At 35.7% G+C, this 18,299-nt stretch overlaps 1 protein-coding gene and 2 long non-coding RNA genes across 3 annotated transcripts in view; 2 read left to right on the top strand and 1 right to left on the bottom strand.

The window, feature by feature from the left end:
* The window catches only part of LOC107690513 (uncharacterized), a 21,004-nt gene extending 8,401 nt beyond the window's left edge, over positions 1-12,603 (top strand). Inside the window, exons 2-3 of the long non-coding RNA XR_001634448.1 lie at positions 10,074-10,080; positions 12,563-12,603. This is a non-coding gene — a long non-coding RNA (uncharacterized LOC107690513). The remainder of the gene's footprint in view (positions 1-10,073; positions 10,081-12,562) is intronic.
* LOC107690500 (uncharacterized) overlaps positions 1-18,299 on the bottom strand; it is a 300,658-nt gene that overhangs the window by 89,792 nt on the left and 192,567 nt on the right. The window lies entirely within an intron of this gene.
* Positions 1,443-8,556, top strand: LOC107690516 (uncharacterized). Its single transcript, XR_001634451.1, has 3 exons — positions 1,443-1,848; positions 2,529-2,631; positions 8,440-8,556. It is a non-coding gene; the product is annotated as an uncharacterized LOC107690516 (long non-coding RNA).

The raw sequence follows: 18,299 nt of genomic DNA on the forward strand, positions 1-18,299 counted from the left end.
AAAAAAAAAAAAAAAAAGTAAGTCCTTTTGTTCTACTAATTTTAGAGGCCCCTGCCAGTTTGAGGCTCTAGCAGCTCAGTTTGCAAGTCAAAAATAAAACCTGCTGTGGTCTGATATTTTTCCATCTGCACAGAGATGTGGTTTGATCTGTTGGACAGACAAGCAGAGTCTGCATGAGCACGAGTCTATTACTGGACATCTGTGGTTAATGTCAGTTTGTGTGTTTATTTTGATGTGTCAATAGCATGTGGTTTAACAGTGTTTTTCCATTTCTACACATACGACATTCACAGTTTGACTTCTGCTTTACAAGGAACAGCTTTATCATGAAATACCCATCAGTACTGTGCTTGTCAAAAAAAAAAGAGAGATCACATCAAAGTGTGATATTACTGTCAAATATTATAGTATTTTCTTTGAAAGCTTAGATTTTGTTTCTTATCGGAAGTAACCTACTGTCTTGTCCTCTTTGCTCTGCGATGTGTTTTCACTGCAAGAAAAAATGGACATGTGGCGTGAGAACATGAGAAGTGTGAAAATTAAATGTGGTGACGTGTGTAAATAAAAAGTGCAGTCAGTAGTCATTTCCAGCTCTAGCAAAAGAATCTGAAGTAATTTCTAAGAACAACTTCTCTTAATATCATATCTTTATTTTTTACAAACATTGTATCCTGTTTTCGTATGTCAATATCTTAATAATTTTACTGTCATAAATACAATTTTCTGTTGTAATGTTTATATTATCATGCAGTTGATCAGTAGTTAATCATTTATTTTTCATCCCTTTTGGGCAGTAATTAACTAAGAATTGCTATGATGCGACTATATATTTGTACTATAATGCAAATTATATTTTTCAGTGAAATAACAGTGTTGCCATCCAAAGGCACATCGCAGTACCTGAACATTTTCTCAAAGCAGTACTTTTAATCACTCAACTGGTCTGTGATAAATGAGTTTGCCTCAAAGGTGAAAAACCAAATGAAAGAAAATTCAGTTAAAAAGTGCCTTTTTCAACAACTTCAGTGGCATTTTTTCTCAAATAAAGCTTCTTTTTCTTTGTGTAGCATTTGAGTCATAACGCCATGTGACTGATCACTTTATATTACAAAATCTATTTTAAGATGCTTTAAATCTGTAACTCTACAATACTATGATGAATGAATGACTGTCAAAGTACAAAGGTGCTTTCACCCATATAATGAGACAGTTACTTCTAACAGCAGGGGCTAGCTGGTCATGCTAACCAGACAAACCTTGATCCTTTGAGATTTCATTTACAGCACATGTCAGACTCCACTCCTGGAAGGCCACTGCCCTGCAAAGTGTATCTCTAACTAGCTCCAAAACACCTGCCTGTAAGTTTCTAGTAATCCTGAAGACCTCAATTAGCTGGTTCAGGTGTATTTGATTAGGGTTGGAGCTCTGGAACTCTGCTGGGCTGCGTTTCCCAAAAGCATCGTAAGCCTAAGTAAATCATAGTCCCAGTGCCACCAATGGAGCTACAATCAACTTAGGCTTACAAAGCTTTTGGGAGTGTTACTTCTACTATCTGAAAAGGCAGCTTTGCAAGCCATACCTAAATGGCCGAATGCTAGCAGTGAACAGTGTTCCGCAAAGGCCATTGCCATAGTAACTTCTGCATTTTAGCAGTTATCCTTCCTTAACTGGTAATGTCGACTGCTTTGCGGGGTTATATGGTTTTGATTTATTTATATGCTTTGCTGTAGTACGATGTTTTTTGATGTTATACATTTTTGCAAGCATATCGGATTTGCAGCATGCACATTGCACAGTATGCTCGGCAGTCATCCCCAACTACTGGCTTCAGCCACCCTTTAAGTTCAGGTAAGACTCCCACTCTTTTCTGTATTTCTGGCAATACAGTTTTGATTGAGACATGTTACTAGTTATAGTTAAGTCTCTTCCAGATCAAAAATTCATTTCAAATTCAGTTTTAACTGTGGTTGTTGTTTTAATTACTTTAAGAAAAGTGTGAAATGCGTGCTACTGCTGCTGCACCCAGCCAACAATTTTTGCTGCAGCTTCTTTGCCTGGCTATTTAGACCTTGTGTAGCCCCGCCCCTGCGCTCGTTGTCTTTAGTCTTGCAGTTTGTGTTTCTACAGCGATCTTAAGGATTTATGAATGAACAGCTCATCTATTGAGTTAGGTTTGCAGTCACTACTGATCTTTGGATTTGATTTACTTGCTAAAAGTAGCCAAATAAATTTCAAAAATTGCTAAATTTGTGCTTTTTTGAAAAAATTATTTTTGCTAGGGTATAAATTTGCTAAATCTAGCAACAAGCTAGCTAAATCTAGTTTGACACTCCTGATTTAGAGGAAAGTGTGCATACTGCTGCATAGAGCGCCATCTAGTGTTAAAAAATAAGACTTCATCTTTGGAAAAGCTCTAATAGAGTGCAGTATAAACAAATCTCACAGCAGAGCAGCCAAATGCCTAAAAATATACATTTGTAAATCGTTGACACACCACTGACCTTTCATCACTTAACGTTCTAAACCAGGGTGCCCTGTTCCTGAAGATCCACCTTTCTAAAAATGTCAGCCTCAACACACCTGTTTGCATCATTATCAAGTGTTCATGAAGACCCTCAAGAGCTGGTTCAGGTGTGTTTTTGGTAGTGGATGAGTAGTGGATCAAATTAACTAAGTATTAATTAAGTATAAATCATTTTAGTTTAAATGTGCTTACATGAATAGCCTTTATATCTATTGTTTGTTTTATTATTATTCTGAGAATAGACATATGATCGTCTTTCCTCACCCGAATTGCTCCACTAAGGCAATTATTATACAGCATTTAATGCGTGTAACATTACTTCGAGCCTGTCAATCAACATTAGCGCGCCACCCACTGGATAACGCAACGACATCTCTGCCAAAATGTTGTCCTCATGTGTAGAGAGATTAGAATATAAAGTTTACTACATGTTTTTCATATATTAGTGCTACGACCCAGAATCTGAAATTTACATTCAGGAGCCGCTACTGCCTTTAAGGCAAACAAATAAAACACATTGTGTGTTCTCTTCTACATTTGAAAACAATTGAAACACAGTATGTTTCTTGCCATTATGCTAAATAAGAACTACTGAACATTTCCGAGGCTGAATCTCTGAGAAATGTCGAACCTACTTTATACCGGTTTTAGCAAGACAATTTCAAAATCCAAGCCCAAAATGTTGAAGATGAAACATGTAGACAAATAATCTTACCTTAAGGGAACTTGATACAACATTGTGAGCGATGATGGTCTGCACCTGCTTTTTATGAAGAAAACGATCCATTCTCAGGAAAAAGAAAAACAGCTGAATGTGGAATCGAGTCTTGAGTCTGTGCGCCAGAGTGTTTTTTTTTAAATTTGTCAAAATAGCTCACCCTCAAATGTGTGATATTGTGATGTCCAGATAGATGGCTCAGGACCAAGATTTAAAACTGACCCAGAAGTCCATAACGTTGATGCTGTGCGTATGACGTCACGCGAACAAGGCGTCACCCTGCGAGTTGTTCAATAAAAACATTCCTTTTTTTTTTTTTTTTTTTACAAACTAGTGGACTTTTACAAACTTTACATGAAAATAAAAACTTTTAGTAAACGTCTGACACGTCCCTGTCTGTTGATAATCGTACACTAGACAACAAGTGAAATGTATCCAAACTTGCCACTTTGTTTCATAAATGCATGTTTTCACATAAAGCGCCTCTATTGTAATATAACCTCTTGAATTTCCATCTCAAATGTTCTATTAGTTCATAGCTTAGATAACTTACAGACAGTTCTATACTGCAGCATGCAAGTGTTATTTTTATCTACTAAGTTACCTCACTGCCTTCATTCATGCGCTACAGATGTAAACAACCTCAAAAATTAAACTATTATCATTTGACCACTAGAGGGATTGGTCATATTTCCACGTAAATTGTGATTGTAATGTGGTATTTGCTTAGGCAAAACACAGTTATATTGCACGATATTATAGGCCTACGCTAATTAAAAAGTAAATATTTGAAAATATGTACTTTACCAGAAAGAAAATTATGCATTGATAAACCACAAAGCGTTTTACCATAGTAACCATAGTTTCACCCAAACGTTACTTTAAATAGTTATTGTTCTCACTATGAAAACATTATTTAATATAGAATCTTAAAAGAGACATTTTTTCTTTATATATAAAGCAGTGGTTAATACCAGCTTTACTGTAGTAACAATCTATATAATGTGTGTGTATATATTTATTTATTTATTAACAGCATCACACAAAGTCTGCCCTTGTGACTGACTGATAGCATAATGCATATACATACCCTGTTGAAAAAACCAGCATATGCTGGTTAGGTAAGTTTTGAAGCTGGGATGCTGGTTTGAGCTGGTCCTTTGCTGGTTTAAGCTGGTCCTTTGCTGGTTTATGCTGGTCTTATACCAGCACATGACCAGCTAAGGACCAGCTTAAACCAGCATCCCAGCTTCAAAACTTACCTAACCAGCATATGCTGGTTTAGCATATTATACTACTACTATTTACCTATTCAATATTAGCGTCGCCAACCAATATAAACACACGTTTACAAATATTAAGAAAATATTAAAATACATTTTAAGATTAGACACTGTTCTTATTGCTGAAGATCGAGTTAAACAGCTAGAAAACGTTTAGTAGCTAATGGTAATATTTTGAATCCTAAAACGTTAAAGGTGAACGTTTTATGAAGTAGAGATTTGAAATCCCATAATGTACAGAGAATGCAAATAATTCAGTGTTAGGGTCTGAATACAAATGAAATCCTTTCATGACAAACTCACACATTCCAGTCACTATAGAGAATCAGACCTGTTTTTATTGGCATTTATCACACACGCATATAAAGATCATTTAATTTAATATAATTGTTATTCAAAATGAAATATGAAAATAAAACCAGCTTTAAACATACAGACCTTGACCAGCATAAATTCAACAAAGATTACTATATGAAAGCAAAGGCACACCCTGAGATGGAGACTTTCCCTTATTTCTAAGACACCACACAACAACATAAGATTTGACAGTGACTGATGAAATGAGCAACAAATGAACGGAGCAAATATAAAAAGTAATATGAAAGAGATACACAGAAGTCACACAGACAGGTTTCTATTATGAATCTTTAGATCATGATGTCCAAAGAAGCCTAAAATGTTAAAGGTCAAGCTTTTAAAACATTCAGCAAAAGCTCAGTACACCGTTATTTCAGATAATAAACTCAGAAAACATTATATTTATAGATATATATTTTATATATAGTTTATATATTATATAGTTATATTTTAGATATAACACAACGACTAGGATTGCATTCAATTTTCAGTTATGTTTCTAGCACCATGTTCTATTTAATACTACATATAAATGTGTGTGGAAATTGTACAGTACAGTAACATTCTCTTGTCAGACAAACTAATAAAACCATGCATAAGTGCTTGAATATTGATCACTATGGACATCAAAACAACATTATTTTAATCAATGAAATTACTCCTTTTGAAAAGGTCATAGTACAAAAAAAAAAACGTCCATCCTTCAAAAGCTGGTTGAGGCTTGGTGCATATTTTTAGCTGGATGTAATTTCCACCTTCAGTGGAATTGGACGGACATCTGATCACCGCACGCAAAAAATGCAAAACATCGCTCTCATATTACAGAGCCATTAACTGAAACACAAAAACAAGAGAAACAAAAGGAACATATCAGATACGATCAGGAACACTCAGTATAAGGTCTTTTTGAGATGTCATAATTCTCAGTCTGAAAATGTGTCCAAAACTAACATTAAATAAGACAGCGATGACAAGACTGGTATCACTTCTCCCAAAAGTCTGCATTTGAGGAAGTTCTTAGAGAGTTTATTTTAAATGGCCAAACTGACAATCTGAGCACCAGTTTGGACAGTAGTGTCACAAACCCCCAAAATCAAGAGTCAGCAAAAACACAATTTTATTATGTTGCACATAATGGTGCAAACAGCATCTTACCCGATACTGGATTTCCCCTAATGGCAGTGAGCCCAATTAAACACACATTTAAAATGTTTTGATGATGAAAACACATTTTTTCATCTTCAAAGTCTCTGTTACATAGTAAATCGCAAATGCTCCGCTTATTATATCAGCTGTTTGTAATACTTGCCATTTTGCGTTTGACCACGACGAATCACAACAACGGCTCCAATCACGACCAACAGCAAAACAGCAACAACAATTCCGACCATAACATATCGAGACCAATTCTGTGCTGTAATGAGAAAAAGATGAACCAATCATCAATTTTATCAGCATTTCTGAGTGACATTTGCACATTTCTATTTTGTTTGTCAGTTTTAAAATACACCAATATTAAGTTCACTCAATTGTTCTCAAAGCACTGGTTATTATTAGCCTACATTAAAACTCTTCAAATACTCACAACAGACAGAAATAAAGAATCTCTTGAATACTGTGCGCCGGTTGCCGGTGATATCCAGGTGATAAAGTCCAGTGTGTTTAGTTCTGATGTGCCTGATGGTCAGAGATCCGGTCTTACTGTCCAGCTCCAGTGTGCCGCTGTATCTCCCATCAGCTTCATCCAATGTAGTGAAGACCTTTGTCCCTCTATCGATTTTTGCTATGACAGAGTCTCCATGCTCAGACCTCCATACGATCACGTCATCTGTGTGTATATCAGAAACACCAGATTCTAGCGTGACAGAAGTTCCCTCCATCACAGACAGCCTGTTCTCTCCATCTGTCTCAACATTAAAACACAGGAGAACTTTCACAGACAGCAATTAAGCAATTACAATGAATCCATTCCCCAGGAATCGACTCGAATCCTAAGCAGACACGACTCGACGCCGCAACACATGAAAAAAGGATATGCAATCTTCTTCATTTTAAAGGGATAGTTCACCCAAAAATGAAATTTTTATCTTTAATTACTCACCTTCATGTCATTCCAATCCTGCAAGACCTTCGTTCATCTTCGGAATACAAATGAATATATTTTTGATGAAATCCGAGAGCTTTCTGACCCTGCAACTGACACGTTCAAGGCCCAGAAAGGTAGTAAGGACATCGTTAAAATAGTCCATGTGTAAAATAGTCGTTGTGATACTGCAGCGAAGACGGACACGGAAAAGATGAAATTGTTGAATAAAGTCGTTATTTTTGTTTTCTTTGCACACAAAAAAAAAGTATTCTCGTAGCTTCATAAAATTACAGTTGAACCACTGATGTCAAATGGACTATTTTAACAACGTCCTCACCACCTTTCTGGGTCTTTAACGTGTCAGTTGCATTGCTGTCTATGCAGGGTCAGAAAGCTCTCGGATTTCATCAAAAAATATCCTAATTTGTGTTCCGAAGATGAACGGAGGTCTTGTGCGTTTGGAACAACATGAGGGTGAGTAATTAATGACAGAATTTTCATTTTTGGGTGAGCTATCGACATTTCCGTGAAATTTCATATGCAAAAAAAAGTCAACTGTCTATTAGCCTATCGTCAGTCGTAGGCTATACAAACGCATGAAGCACATTTCACACAGAAGTCACTTTTGAGCCAAGAAGCTTTCTTGAACATGAACTTAAACCTGAGTCAAATTTGTTTTATGAACATTTACCCTGACGCAAAACTCCCTATTGCGTGGATTCCATATTGGAAAGAAGTGATTTCGCCATCAAAATTTCACAGAGCAACGATAAATGTGACTGTACCTGGAATCTTTTTTTTTTTTTTTTTTTTTACGGAGCCCCTAATGGGACATGTCTTTCAGTGCTTTTGGGAGAGAACGCAAATGTTATGCGAGAGAATGAAAACAGTTTTTATTTTTTTGTCATCGTGTCTCCTTACAGCAGTGATGGCGACACGCGACAAGCTAAGTATTACTACGAAGCCGCCAAATTATATTTAATTAAACATCATATATAATTTCCCGATGGTTCAGCTATCTTGAGATAACAATGATGAAAAGCCACATTACAAAAAAGTCATTCTCCGAAGGCATTCTCTTCTAAATACAATGACCAAAATGTAAAACCAATAACAACACAAATATAAGATTTCTGAGAACGTGATTAAAACGACATTTTAACCGATTTTGATACTGATCCAAAGATCCTTAATGAATTTCACTATTTCAGCGACTCACCAATAGATGTCACATTGAATGTCTTGTGCGTGGTGTATCTGCTCTTGCTGATGTTGATTTCATAAAGTCCAGAGATTTTGGGTTTGACATTAGTAATGATGAGCGATCCAGTCTGATTGTTCAGATGCAGTCTGTATCTGAATCTCCCATCAAGAACATCATATGTAGAGAAGATTCCGGCTGTCTGATTTATTTCAGCTATGAGCGTGCCTTTAAACTTCCAGGTTATCTGATCTTCTCTCCGTATTTTAGATAGACCTGAGGGTAGAACGACAGTCTCTCTCCATCACCGACACGACCTTCACGCCATCTGACGCCAAATCAAGCACACCTAATGAACAGAAATGTTTCTGACAGTCAGCAAACACATTCACCTTGAGTCTGAAACTTCACCTAAATATCTGACATGCTCACCACTGATATTGAAGGACTTTTTTGATGACCCTCTGGCACTGTTGATATCAAGTTCATAAAGTCCGGAGTCTGCAGTTCTGATGTTTCTGATCTTGAGATCTCCAGTCTGATTGTCCAGCTGCAGCTTGTCTCTGAATTCCTCAGTAACATTAGCCTGTACTCTCTTATTGGAGTCACTGTTGACTCTAGCAATGAGATATCCTTCAAACCTCCACTCAATCAAACCACGGCTCTGTATTTGAGTAACTTCCGTCTGTAGAGTGACAGAATCTCCCACAATCACAGACACTGACTCCACAATATCTGTCTCAACGCCAGACACCACTGCAAAACACAGAAGCAGTCATTTACAATAAAATCCACATGCACTATTAAAGCAGAAATGAACACGTCCCATAAACTAAACCACAGGTGTCAAACTCAGTTCTTGGAGGCCCACAGCCCTGTAAAGTTTAGTTTCAACACACATACCATGTAGATTTCAAATAAGCTTAAATGACTTGATTAGCCGGATCAGACGTGTTTAATTAAGGTTGAATCTGTGCAGGGCTGAGTTTGACACTCCTGACTTAAACCATAGGCATAGACCACATATTTACTCCAAATAAGGTCTAGATAAATCTCAAAGATGTTGGAAATGACATGTACCTCAATTTCAAGTGTCATAGCATAGGGTCTGAATACTTGTGACATTTCATGTTCTTTTTAAGAAATTGGCAAAGTTATTATCACATAGGTTTATGGAATGTAGATTAATGTGGGGGAAAGCAATTTAATAATATTCAACATAACAAAAGGTGTTGGAACATTTAAGATTTTGTCAGATATACAGACATTTAAAAAATATATAAAAATAACAATAATAGGCTAAAATTAGGGGCTTAAAGACCCGGAAGCCACCAAACTTCCCAAAAACACGTAAATCGAACCGAACCGAAAGCTTTGAATCGTTTCAAATAATATAAGAACAATTAAATAAATACAAAACCTTACCGTTTACCAATAATAGGAACATAAAAATGACACCAAGGTTCTTCATGCTGAGTTTAGCGATGACACCGAGGATCCAGCGTGTATCGAGCAGCGCAACTTTAAAGAACAGTCGCGTAGAGGCTTGAGTTATTAGGAACCACGTGATGGAGGCAATATTTGATATGATTGATTGTGGATTGGTGTTGGTGTTTAGTGAGGGGACGAACACGCTTGAGGGGGTGATAAAGCAAACGTTTATATACAGTAGATGGCATCTAAGTGAAGAAGTTTCCTTCGTTTAGAAATGTTTTCTTTTGATACTGTATGCATATTGTTCAGTTTACGGCTGTTGTAAATGTTAACAGCCTGCAGGAGGCGCTGTTGTCGCATCCACAACTTGGATATCAAGTCAAGTCAAGTCAAGTCAAGTCTGCTTTATTGTCAATTCTTCCACATGTACAGCACATACACACAGAGAATTGAAATTGCGTTACTCTCAGACCCTTGGTGCATACAGATAACACTAACAGTAGAACATAAATACAGATATACAGATTAAATATAATAAAACGCTAAACTATAAATAAAACATTTCAAAGCGATTTTCAGCTGTCATTACAGTTAAATTTTAGTCCAACTTAGTGCCGAACAGGTCTGAAGTCACTGATTATATGGAAAATATCCAAATATTTATATTCCGAATGCAGTGTCAGCAATTTAGCTGGTAAAGACGCTTGTTAATTCAGCCTAACATAAGTTAATACAAGTTGACTCCTGGAATTTGATGTTGTCAACTCAAAACAACACTTTGATGCAAATAAATGTCTAAAATGCTTATGCTTATAGCTGTTAAGATTGTTATTGCACATTTTAAGCCACATATAGGCTATTTGCGTCTTTAAAATAATTTGCCATTCGATAAAAAAAAAAACATGAAAATATATGAATATTAAGTAATTTCTCCTGTTGTTTTTAAATGCCAAGTTTTTATTAAATGCCACACACATAAACACAAATTGCAATGAATAAATAAAAAACACAGTTTTACGCAAATTTTGAACATTCCATATATAACACATTTCAAAATTAATATAAAATACACCCTAGCCAAAGGAATATATAAAAACAAGAACAAAAAAGCTAATTATATGGATTTACAATTTGAATTATCACGAACAGCCATCTTATATTGTATTAGCAAGTCACGGCGTCTCTCATTTACACCTTTCCTGGATGTGATGATGTCATAAACTATAATAGCAACAGTAACCACGCCCACCACAACAGAGACAGCCAATCGGGCGAGAGCTTCAGAAGCATGACAACAGAAGGCACAATCTGAGAAAACAAAAGAACAACATTTTACATTCGCGAAAGATGAACAGCAAAACATGCACTAAACTGTTGGCATGCATAGCCTTTTTCCACAAGATGCTAACATACCTGAACATGGCCGACAGAGACCAGTGATGTTGACATATTTAGTCCGGTTGCTGATGGGATTGTTCACCACACAGCTGTAGGAATCATCCAGACACTCCAGACGTAAAGACAGACTGTTGTTGAGATCAGACACACTGATGCTGGACAATAAACTGTTTCCTTTGTACCAGGAGTTTTTATTTTGTATTTAATTTTTATTTTTTTATTATGCAATAGAAGAACAGCAATTACAAAAACAAGTAAGAACAAAAGACAATAAGGGTTACAAACAATACTCCAAAGCATACTATGTTAGCTTATAAGACTTACACCATGAAAGAGTCTTACATGCAATAGAATTATTAGAGTTTCTTAAAGAGTTTACATACACATCAAAATCTTTCCTGAAAATAAAAAAGTAGGGAGTTTTCTTTGAAAATTTACACTTATGAATGTAAAATTTAGCAAGATATAGCAATAGATTAATATTACATTTACAGTGAGAAGGGTCTAAATTCAAAGAGTAACCAAAAAAACAGAATTTTTGGGGTTATACAAAAGTTTGGATATAAATATTTGTTAACAAAATTGGAAAAGTCAACCCAGAACACTTTAGAATAAGCACAGTCCCAAAACAAATGATTGATTGTTTCTTCAGACTGAAGGCAAAAGGAGCAATTGGGGGAACTACTATTGTTAAATTTAGTAAGTTTATCATTTACCGGATAACAATTATGGATAATTTTGATAGGGACTTCAACAACTTTATTAGATAAGAAGAAGAATTTTTGTCGAAGAAGCCAAAACTCTTCCCAATCTATATCACTAAATATGTTATTCCAAAAACTCACACAAGCAGGTAAAGAAATCTGAGATCTATTAATAATTGAACGAATGTCTTTGTTTGACATGGTATTGAGAAGACTTTGGTCAACAAATAAGTTAGTGTTATCAAAAAGAGGAGAGTCGAACGAACCTTTAGGGCCAGATTTTACTAAAGGTATAATACAATTGGGAATTGCACCAAACACAATGGCATATTCTCTTGGGGGGACTGGAAAAGAAAATTCTTGCATAAATTGTTCATAAGTAAAAAGGACACCACGATCATCTCCAGGAGAGAGTCACACGACTCACATTCACCACTGAACACACCAATGAACAATATGATGAAGAATTTTGCGGGGAGTCACTTATAATGACAGGAACGGGCAGACGAGCTGAAAACATTAGAGAATAAACAGCAAGTGTCAATTATATATGAAAAATGGTATTATATAAACAAAGCAAACTGTAAACCTCTACTCACCATAGACAGTAACACTAAATCTATAAATAGTCTTTGTCTTGCTGCTGATGGTTACTTGATAGACTCCAGCATGTTGAGTTGTGATGTTTGTGATGGTTAGAGATCCAGTCTGAAGATCCAGCTTCAGTCTGTCTCTGAATCTCTTATCTGGACCATCATCTATTATCGAGATATCGTTGGTCGCTTGATCGATTTTCGCAATAAGAGGCCCATTAGTTTTAAAGTTCCACATGATCAGATTGTCAGATTGTTTATCAGTAAGATCAGGGTTCAGAGTGACTGAATCTCCCTCCGTCACTGACACCGACTTCACGGCATCTGAATCACCAAACGCACCTGGAGAGCAAGTTTTGGTTAAATATTAATTTATGTATTTAAGCAGAAAAGAGTTCCACACAAATATCATTTTATAACTCTTTTATAAAGACTTACTCGCTAGACATCAGACTTGAATCTATATCACAAGGATGCATTAAATTAATTTATAATGTTTCACTTTCTATTCATCAAACAATCCTGAAAAATGTATCACGGTTTTCACAAAAATAGCAGTTTTTAGCATTGATAATAATCAGAAATGTATCTTGAGCGGTAAATCAGCATATTAGTATGATTTCTGAAGGATCATGTGACACTGAAGACTGGAGTAATGATGCTGAAAATCCAGGTTTGCATCACAAAAATAACTTAGTAAAGAAATCTATTAATAATTGTCTTTGTTTGACATGGTATTGAAAAGCCTTTGGTCAACGTTTTCTTTTTTTTTTTTTAAATAATGTTCAGTATACTTCATGTGGCGTCATGTAGCATTTTCTCAAAAAAAAAATTTTAAGCAGAAAAGAGTTCCACACAAATATCATTTTATAACTCTTTTATAAAGACTTACTCGCTAGACATCAGACTTGAATCTATATCACAAGGATGCATTAAATTAATTTATAATGTTTCACTTTCTATTCATCAAACAATCCTGAAAAATGTATCACGGTTTTCACAAAAATAGCAGTTTTTAGCATTGATAATAATCAGAAATGTATCTTGAGCGGTAAATCAGCATATTAGTATGATTTCTGAAGGATCATGTGACACTGAAGACTGGAGTAATGATGCTGAAAATCCAGGTTTGCATCACAAAAATAACTTATGTTTTACAATATATTTAAATATAAAAAAACAGTTAAGAAACAATATATAATAAACAGTTATTTGAAATCTTAATATTTCACATTATTACTGTTTTTACTGTATTTTTGCAACAAATGCCCTAGTGAGTAGAGACTTCTTTCAAAAACTAAAATTACAAAAATCGTACAAATCCTACATCTCATAGTAATGCCTCAATTGGATTTAAAGCACTTTTCATCTAACAATATAAGCCAGAGCACATCTGTCTGATTTTAGTTGAGCATTATTCATTTGTACTAAATAATTAATCTGCTACCATAAAGCATAACATGTTTAACTTACCGACCAGACAGCAACAGCACAAACAGAACAAAATTAATCTGTCGAACATTTTCCTCAACAGTTCAGCGCTCGGAAATAATATCACTCAAGGTGCTCAAGATTAAAACACTGAAAGCCTGTGGTTTGCAGACAATGGAAACTAGTTCTAATCCGCTGCATCTGTTCTCTCCTCCCTCCACAGATACGACAGCTAACCTGAGCATGCAAAATCACTGACATGAGAGGTTTCTTATTGATGAAAAAAGTCATTTACAAGTCATGGAGAATTCAAAGAAGCTACTTTTACTGGTCAAAGCACAAACACCACAAATGAATACATTTACGATTCGTCAGACTGTTTAATGTGGCTCACAGGTGGTTTAAGTGGATTTACACCAACCTCAATCCAGCTAAACAATGCGCCTTGTGCTCAAACATTGTTGATGCTTATGAGCCTATAAAGTAAGAATGCTGACTTCCATGATAACAATGAGATTTCTCTTACACTCATCCACGTTCATTCAGTTTATTTTATTTTACAATAAAATCTGTGGTTTAACTCATCTTAATGTGATAATGAAGCTCATGTGAAGAACAAGTGGAAAACTCCAAAAGGGAAGTGCAAATGTGCTTTTGCTGTGACTGTGATTGAACGCAAGCAGTGCTTGAACTCAGTCGGGTGTCAAAATGAAACCTGTTATTTGACGTCCGATCTGGAAAACAATGTGGTTTGATGTCGAAACGGTAGATTCTGCTGGACAAGCAGCATGTGCATGTGATGACTGTAGGTGTGAAGATTGCATCTGGGCTTTTTGTTTTCTTCTTGGTTCCTGCTGATGTGAAGCTCACAAAAAATGAAACATCAAAGCAAAATGTTGACATTCAAAAGCATATTTCTTTGTGAAACATTAAAATGCTGTATATTCTTTGGATTAAGATTAATCTTGTTGTCCATGACTTTCACATTATGTAACAGTGTGATATTTCAGTAGAACTTAGCAAAGGTCATTTCTAAGAACCTTGTTATCACACCTAGATCCCACATCCTGAAGAGGACTTTCTTATTGAAGACATAATGCACATGTTGTTGGTGGGTATGTGTGTCAATGCTTGTGAATGTTTAAAATAAGTAAATTGAAGGAAAACATCTAATGACTTGAACTTGCACTATCTATGATATGACGCAGCTGTTCACTGGTTGTTAACAGATGTTCTCTGGTTGTTGAGGTTGTCTTTAGTTCTCATCTGTTTCGGAGAAGTAAGTGGTGAAACATTTATGGAGAGAGATATTTTTGCCTACAGATTGGTGTAATCAAGACATTGAATAGCAAGGACTAATGAGGCTATGCTAACCACCTAAATCCTTATTCTTATTTCGGTGTGTAAAATCAGAATTCACTTCTCATAGTAGGCTATAACCCTACTTTTGATCAATTGGGTGTGCTACGCTCTCAGAAAAAAGTACATATGCAAAAACCGTACACTGTAAAAAATGATTGTGATTTTAACAGTAAAAGACTGTAAAAATGCTACAGTAAAAACCTGTTAACTGGTTAACAGTAAGTTTCCATACTATATACGGTGAATAAATGTAATTATATTTAATGTAATTTTACAGTAAAATACTGTTAAAAATACGGTTTTTGGAAGTGAAAAAGAAAAAGCCATTGTATAATTTACATAGAAAAACCGTAAATTGACACTCTCAGAATTCCCTGCATGACACTTCATATTTGATGTTTTTTTGTTGAAATAACATGTTTCTTCTTAGTTTTTTCTTATCAGTTGTGTACATTAAGGTGTACATCTTACATCTAATGTTGTTAAATTAATGTGTATTGCATTATTTCAGTATCATGTGTGTCACCATGATGGGGTTTAGTGTTTGTGTGAATGACACTGTGCACCTTCTATATATAAGAATTGCCCTCTTTAGCTCGTAGAAAAGCTGTTTGTGATGAGCTTTTTTCATCATGTGACTTTTTCATCACCACCCGTTTTTGGTGGTTATCAGTGCATTGCAATGGTTCAAAACAGATATTAACACTTCAATATGTTGGTTTATTAACATTACATCAGTTAATGAAATACGGTATTTTATTGTGAATTTAAGTTAAGTCTGTAAAACCTAAAATGTTGTTACCATATTTTTTACGGTGAAGTTCTGGCAACCACAGCTGCCGGTATTTTACCGTAAATGTCACAGATATTTTTTACAGTGTACCTTTAGGGGCTTGTCAGGGGGTAGTACTTTATTTACCCCTAAAAGTTTCATATAGTACTTTTTAGGGGTAGACAAGGTACAAAGATGTCCTGTAATAGTATAGCCCCATTGCTGTTGTACCCCTAAACGTATCTTTTTTTTGCACATTTTGTCTCAATAAACAGATCTCACAGCAGAGCAGCGAATAAGCCAATTATAGACACTGGTAAACCAATAAACACTGCTGATGTCATTTAGAAAATTACATTTAAAGCTTTCGAAATAACAGCTAAATAAATATTCTGTACATCTTTCGCACAGACTTTTTCTATTGGTCGTGAAGCATCACCATTAGACCTACCTCATCACGGCACCCCAGTACCGGAGCTAGTCGGAACTCATTTGTTCTATAATCTGAGTTAGAGAAAAAAAAAAACAATTCAAAGTACAAGAAATGCAGTTATTAAACAAAATAGCCATATTATTATATTTTCTAAAAAAAAAAAAAACATGTTTGCGGTGCTTAAAGGGATAGTTCACCCAAAAATGAGAATTTGATGTTTATCTGCTTACCCCCAGGGCATCCAAGATGTAGGTGACTTTGTTTCTTCAGTAGAACACAAACGATGATTTTTAACTCCAGCCGTTGCAGTCTATCAGTCTTATAATGCATGGCAATGGTAACAAAATCTTTGAGAGTAAAAAAAACATGCACAGACAAATCCAAATTAAACCCTGCGGCTCGTGACGACACATTGATGTCCTAAGACACGAAACGATCGGTTTGTGCGAGAAACCGAACAGTATTTATATCATTTTTTACCTCTAATACACCACTATGTCCAACTGCCTTGAGCGCGTGCACGGCATCCGGTGCGTGAGGTGTGTACGCGCTCTGGCGTAGTTTACGTTAATGGGTGTGTTGATATCCAGGCGAAGCTACACCTACTAACATGTTTTTTTTTACTCTCAAAGATTTTGTTACCATTGCCATGCATTATAAGACTGATAGACTGCAACGGCTGGAGTTAAAAATCATTGTTTGTGTTCTACTGAAGAAACAAAGTCACCTACATCTTGGATGCCCTGGGGGTAAGCAGATAAACATCAAATTCTCATTTTTGGGTGAACTATCCCTTTAATGTGCAAGACGCTCGAAGTAGCCTACTGAACTAACCTAATAAAGTTTATACATAAACAAATACATAAATGTATTCATCCACTCTATGCGGGAGAGCCACGCAGATACGTGAACACTGAACTCCGTTCACTTCCGCATCTATTTGTGCCTGAAATGACACATACGTGCAAAATTATGCCACAATGCATGTCTCTGCAAGTATCCTTGTAAACACAGTTATGCTTATGGTTTAGGTGAAGGTAAACAATTGAGAAAGAAAATGGATGTGTAACAGTGGCTATATTGGTTCACTGCAGTTTAATGTTCCTGCTGCTTTCTGTGCGATGAATGTTAATCAAACAACAACACACATAGAGAAAAATCACTTTTGTACCGTTGTGCTCAAAATTATTCACACCCTTGGTAAATATGATCAAAGAAGTAAAAAGAAAATAAATCTGTATAATGAATCCTCTTGAACTTTTATTTTTAAAATGTACAAAAACCTAACCTTTCATTGGAGAACAATAATTTAATCTCTATGAAATATTTTTTTTTCTCTAATACACATTAACCACAATTAATCATACCCTTTATTCAATACTTTTCCCAAGATAACAGCTCTGAGTTTTCTCCTGTAATGCCTGAAGAGTTTGGAGGACACCTGATAAGAGATCAGAGACCATTCCTTCATCCAGAATCTCTCCAGACCCTTCAGATTCCCAGCTGCATGCTGATGCTTCTCCTCTTCAGTTCACCACACTTATTTTCTATAAGGTGCAGCTCAGGGGACTGGGATGGCCATAGCAGAAGCTTGGTTTTGTTCTCAGTGACCCATTTTTGGTTTGATTTTGATGTTTGTTTGTGGATCATTGTCCCGTTGGAAGATCCAACCATGGCCCATTGTAAGATTTCTAGCATGGACAGTTGTCGGTTTTTAATTCTTTATCTCTTGGTATTTGACAGAATCCACGATGCTGTCAGTCTGAACAAAATATCCAGGATCTCTTTGACAGAAAAACAGGCCCACAACATTCAAGATACAGCAGTATATTTCAATGTACACATGGGGTACTTTTTTACTCATGTGTGCACCAAACCCATCTTGAGTGTTTGCTGTTAAAAAGCTCATTTTTTGTTTCATCTTACCATAGAAGCCAGTGCCATTTGAAGATCCAGTCATGTCTAGCAAATGAATATGCTGGAGTTTGTTTTTGGATGAGAGC

The sequence above is a fragment of the Sinocyclocheilus anshuiensis genome, unplaced genomic scaffold (assembly GCF_001515605.1).
Source record: "Sinocyclocheilus anshuiensis isolate Anshui unplaced genomic scaffold, SAMN03320099.WGS_v1.1 scaffold1985, whole genome shotgun sequence".
NCBI classification, from domain to species: domain Eukaryota; kingdom Metazoa; phylum Chordata; class Actinopteri; order Cypriniformes; family Cyprinidae; genus Sinocyclocheilus; species Sinocyclocheilus anshuiensis.